The sequence below is a fragment of the Artemia franciscana genome, chromosome 11, assembly GCF_032884065.1.
Source record: "Artemia franciscana chromosome 11, ASM3288406v1, whole genome shotgun sequence".
Lineage (NCBI taxonomy): Eukaryota > Metazoa > Arthropoda > Branchiopoda > Anostraca > Artemiidae > Artemia > Artemia franciscana.
The window spans coordinates 39,871,911-39,877,910 of NC_088873.1; the positions used below are offsets into that span (position 1 = coordinate 39,871,911).

Sequence of the window (6,000 nt, forward strand, 5' to 3'; positions counted from 1 at the left end):
GCATGGTCAGATGTCTGAGCCTGTAGCTATTGCAGCTTTTGCAAAGAAAATAGGTTGCATTGTGAACTCTGCTGGACTTTTCATTCACAAGGAATATGGGTTTCTAGGGGCCAGTCCGGACGGGATCGCAATTTTTCCTTCGGCTGAGAAGACTCTTTTGGAGTTGAAGTGCCCTTTGACAGCAAAAGGGCTTACATTGGAAGAGTGGATAGCGCTTAAAAAATACATGTCTAGAAAAGAAAGTTAATAGTGAAATAAAGCTGAAAAGAACACATGATTACTCTTACCAAGTTCAAATGCAATTGGAATGTTGTGACATTGATTTTGTATACTTTGTAATATTTTTAGGGGAAGAGGAATTATATTATGAAAAGATTGGTCGTGAACGTGAATTCTGGTCTAACAAAATGCTGCCAAATCTACAAAAATTTTATTTTGAGGCAATGTTACCAGAAATTGTCGACGGAAGGTTGCCAAGAAGTATGGAGATACCAGAACCGTTTATATAAATCCAACTGTGCTAGGTATGGGTAGTTATCATGTGTCATTACAGTCTTATCCGAATACAAATTCAGATATACAAATGCTCAAGCAACAATCGAACTTTAGAATATTTTTTAATGAACCCGTATGGATAAGCTAAATAAAAAAAAACAAGTTTTTTTTTAACTGAAAGTAAGGAGCGACATTAAAACTTAAACGATCAGAAATCACTTCGTATATGAAAGTGGCTGCTCCCTCCTCAACGCCCCGCTTTTTACGCTAAAGTTTTTTACTGGTTTAAAAAGTAGAATTGAGAGAAAGAGTAAAACTTTAGCGTAAAGAGCGGGGCGTTGAGGAGGGAGCAGCTTCTTTCACATACGAATAAATTTATATTCGTTTTAACTTTTAATGTTGCTCCTTGCTTTCAGTTAAAAACATGTCTTTTTTTATTTAATATCTGAACGTTTTTGAACTAATGCATGTTTTGATTTTGGCTCTCCACAGATGAATAATTAAAACGAAATTTCATATTTATATGGCTTTCTCATAATTTTGACAGAATCACTTTGAGAAAAAAAGGAGCAGGGGAGGAGGCTTAGTTGCCCTCCAATGTTTTGGTTACTTAAAAAGGCAACTAGAACTAGAACTTTTAATATTTTACGAACGTTTTTGCTAGTAAAAGATCTACGTAACTTACGAGTTAGCTTACGTAACGAACTTCTGTATTCTGTTAGTGTTAAATTTTAATGCTGCTCCTTACTTTCAGTTGAAAAAACTGTTTCATATTTATTTTTGTATTGTTCTATTTTGAAATAAGGCTAGAATATCCTGTGCTCCCTTCATAGAAATTTTCTTCCCCATGACAAATTCCTCCATGGAAAGTTCCCCCAACATAACCCCCTGTTCTCAACCCCCCCCCCCCCCCCCCAACCAAAAATCCTCCTGAAAACGTCTGTACATTTCCCAATAACCATTACTATATAAACACTGATCAAAGTTTGTAACTTGTAGCCCCATCCACGGGGATTCTGGTGAAATAAGTCGTCCCCAAAGACACAGTTATAAGGTTTTTCGACTATGCTGAATAAAATGGCTATCTCATAATTTTAATCGGGTGACTGTGGGAAAATAATTAGCGTGGGAGGAGGCCTAGGTGCCCTCCAATTTTTTAAATCACTTAAAAAGGGTACTATATACTTCATTTTTTATATATATAATTCACTTGTATATAACTTCATTTCCGTTAGAATGAGCCCGCTCGCAACATTCTATGACAACTGGTTCGATATAATCACCCCTGGAAAAAAAAATCCAAATTTTTGCTGATAGAAGCTTAACACTTCCACGGTAGGGTTCCCTGATAGGCTGATTCGGATGGGTGTAATTTTGGTTTTATTACTTTTATCGGGTGTTTCGCTCTATTTTCTAAAATAAGGCAATTTTTATTAGACTCGTAATTTTAAATAGGTATCTCATATATTTAAAGTCAGCATTAAAATACGATTTTGTTCATGTAGCTATTGGTATCAAAAATCCGTTTTTTAGAGTTTTGGTTACTATTGAGCCGGGTCGCTCCTTAGTACAGTTCGTTACCACGAACTTTTTGATAAAATGAAATAAATTTGTCACTTCGCTGCGAGCAATTATTTAAATTATATTTTCTAAATAGGTCTGCATATAGTAAAAACCCGAAAGTATGTATTTTTTATTTGTAATTTCCACAATTTTATACCGCGTCTCCTGGCAAATAATGATGACCAGACCACAGGCACACACGCAGGCGAGGGATTCACCCACCTTAAATTTGTATAATGCTTAATTTTGTCAGCGAAATGTTTAATTTTCCTGTGTTTTCCTGGTATTTCTTTCGTAAGCGCTGAACCCCCCTCCTCCAAAAAAATCTCGAATAATAATTTCTCTAATTTTCTCCTCGAATAATAGTTCTTTTCCAAATAAATATTCCTATTTACTTGTCGAATCACGAAGAATGAATATACATTAGTCGTAATTTTCAGTGAGAAACCCCTTGAGTTTAATGACGGCAGTGAAATCTGATAACCTTGAGTATTTGTGTGATATGCCGCGATTGAAAAAGAACTAACAGGCAGTATAATTTTTGGAGGAGCGTCCGGCCAGATTCAGCCAAATAGTAAATGAAACTCTATAAATTAGAATTTTCATAATAATGGATACATCAAAAGATTTGGCATTTTATGTTGATTCCAAATATATAAATTTCATTATGTTTAGTGTTACATATCAAAAGTTACGAGCCTGAGAAAAATTACCCCATTTTTGATAAAGGGGGGAAACACCCATAGAAAGGCAACAAATCTAAATAAAATCCTACCATCAGATTCAGCATATCAGAGAACACCACTGTAGAGGTTTCAAACTCCTATATACAAAAACATGGAATTTTGCATTTTTTGCAAGAAGTAAGATTACGGATTCGTGTTTGTTTGTTGTTTTTGTTGTGTGTTTTTTCCCCAGGGATAATTGTATCTAACCAGTGATCCTAGAATATCGGGAGAGGGCTGATTTGATCGGAAGTAAACAGTTTTACTGCCCTTTTTAAGTCCCAAAAAGATTGGTGCGTAGCTAGCCCCCCTCCCAAGCTCCGTTTACCCCAAAGACGTCTAATAAAAATTTCATATAGCCCTATGATTGACAATAGTTGAAAGGTGCAATAGCCATGCCCTTAGGTAAGACAAGACCTCCCAGAGTTCCTAGGGAAAGGGCTGTAAGCTACGCAATTTGCCCATTATTCACATACTGTATAGAGGCTATTAGTTATTAGGAAATATAGGGATATATTTTTAGAGGGGGTAGCACATTTTTCTAAGAGGAGCTTTCCACAAAGAGAATTTTCCATGGGGAGGTAATTTTCCGGGGAAGTTTTCCTGGAGAAATTTAACACGGGGGAGAGGGTTTGCTGGTAAGATTTTGAAAATGATCAAAATAAAATAAATAACAACTTCTTTCAGATAAAAGTAAGAAGCAGCATGAAACGTAAACAAAAATTATTCTGAATATGAGGAGTTAGCACTTTACTTAACTCTTGCTCTTTACGCTTTTTTTTGTCACATTTCTTTATGAAAGCCTGTTCACACACAAGGACCTTTGAATTTGAATGAGAACTATTTTTCAAAATTTCAATACTTTCCCGTAAAGTGAGAAGGCTGAGGATGGAGCATCCCCCCTCATATACGCAACCATATCTGTTCGTTTTAATTTTTAATGTAACTCCTTACTTTTAGGTGAAAAAAACTTGCTTTTATTATTTAATCTGTTATAGAACCCTCATTTTCGATGTTTTATTTCTGTGGTAATGTTAGTAACACCTACTCGATGTCTCTTTCTCTCTTCCAATATGGAAACCTTTCTCGTATCACTTATGAAACTTAAAATATAACATGTTTTCTCCTACATGAAAGGATCTACAGCTCTTTACGCTAGCTTTTTCATCGGTCACTACTTTCATCGGAAAAAAAACTAATTTTTTACACTTAATTTTTGGTCGTTCTTGCATACTATTAAGGGCCATTTGAAATATAATCGGGTAACCACCCCCATGATACCTGGGCAAGTAAAAATTTCTTAAAATGTGTTATAATTTTTATGAAAGAGGGCAGCAGCACCTTCTCAGATCAATATTGTACAATTAGTCTAAATATAGTTCTCCAAATTAAAGGAAATTACTTGGTAAATCGTGAAAATTTAGTCCTAAAAATGCATAAAAAGTTTCTTTTACTTTGCTGTTTTTCCATTTAAAATTAAGACCAATTGGAAAAAAAATAATTACTAGTACGACATTTTCATTTTATTTGGGTCCTAGGAACACATTCTTTAAGGTATTTCGCAAAAACAGTCTCTAAAAACTTCTTATTTTTATGGACCCTATAGTTGACTATGAACTATTAGCTATGGACTGTAACTCCCCTATTTTAAAATAGCTTTCTGACAGGTTTAAACTGTTTTGCAATCTCAAACTTTCTTTCTGTGGTGTGCTTTCTTTCGATATTGGAAACAGTAGAATAATTTTAAATATTCGACCCGAGTCATACCTCCCCCGATATATTGTACGAGTTCTATTTATACGCAGTTTCTCCCTGTGATAAAAATAGAAATACAGATAAACCAGTAAACCCGCACCCCTTAGTATACTTTTCGGGAAAATACTAAATTCTGTATTTTCATGTATAAGGGTTTGAAAACTTTGTGTTAGGGTTTACGGAAATATTATATTAGGTGGTGGTTTACGGTGGGAATTTTATCCAGATTCTCTTTTGCCTTTTAGAGGTGTTTTACCCTTTTTTTCTAAAATTGTACAGATTTCTTTTGTAAGAGCTGGTGATATGCAACTTTGAACTTAATGAATTACATATAGTTCAAATTAAGATTAAATGTATATTACACAGATGCTCCCATTGTTGATAAATTTACAGTTTGTAGGTTTATGTCGGCAAACCTTGCTCTTTCGTTATTGTTTGTTACTGTGAATGACTTGTTACCTCCATCTTTCTTAGAACAGCCAGTGGTAAAAATATATTTTAACCCTGATTTTTACATGCCTCCCTTGTTTTTCTCTGAAATCTTTCGGAGCTCCAGAGATTGGCTTATGAGCACCCTGATGACAGCTTTCATTTCTTAGAAAAAAAGGAAAATACATAAGTAAGTATAGCCATTCCACTACTTTGAGAAGTGGCAAGATGTGCTACTTGTCCTTACACCTTCAGAGGGTGGCATACTGAGAGCATCTGTAGGGGGTTTTATGTTTCTCCGAAACGTAGGAAGCAAGAAACTTGGTTGAGATTCAATAAAATACTAAACCGGCAAAAGAATAGCTTTAGAGGGTTCAAGTGTCACTCCAAAATACAATCAAAACTATACGAGAAATATCCCCCTTTGGTTGTGAAATGGTCAAAGACAAAGTTTTCTTTCAAATAACATGAATTCCTCTCATAACACAATTCTAGCAAAACTTATTGAGTTTCTTTGATTTCACTTGCGAATCAGCACTGGATTGTTTTTTCAAGCTTACCTGTATTAGTATATCCTCATTCCAAGAACACTAGCAAAGTATTAGTGCTTGATTTTGCAGGTGGGGCCCTTTCCCTTTGAAAAGTTTTGAGATGCGTTCTCAAACTCTATCTCTCCCGGAGAAAGTTTACAAGGAGATCCCGACTTTTAAATGGGTATTAGCAGTTTTCGAGGAGAAATAACATTGAGAGCGTCTAATTTAAGGAAAAATCCACTTGACAAAGTCCCATTCAAGTAAATTCAGAAAAAAGGACAAAAAAGAAAAAGGTTCTATTTTCATTAATAGACAAATGAATTACTTGCATCTTTAGATACTATTAAAGGGAAAAAGGGGTAACTGTAAAAGTTAACTTGATATTATGGCTTGGAAAAAGAATTTCGTAAATTCCGAAAAAATGACTATGCACTAAATAGTAATAGTACACATAGTCAGCATACTTTCTAAGGTCAAGGTTTAATAAATCCAAAGATCTT

General features: G+C 34.8%; 1 long non-coding RNA gene across 1 annotated transcript in view; it reads right to left on the reverse strand.

The window, feature by feature from the left end:
* Positions 1–5,584, reverse strand: part of LOC136033390 (uncharacterized) — an 82,012-nt gene extending 76,428 nt beyond the window's left edge. Inside the window, exon 1 of the long non-coding RNA XR_010618920.1 lies at positions 5,528–5,584. This is a non-coding gene — a long non-coding RNA (uncharacterized LOC136033390). The remainder of the gene's footprint in view (positions 1–5,527) is intronic.
* Positions 5,585–6,000: the final 416 nt, after the last annotated feature.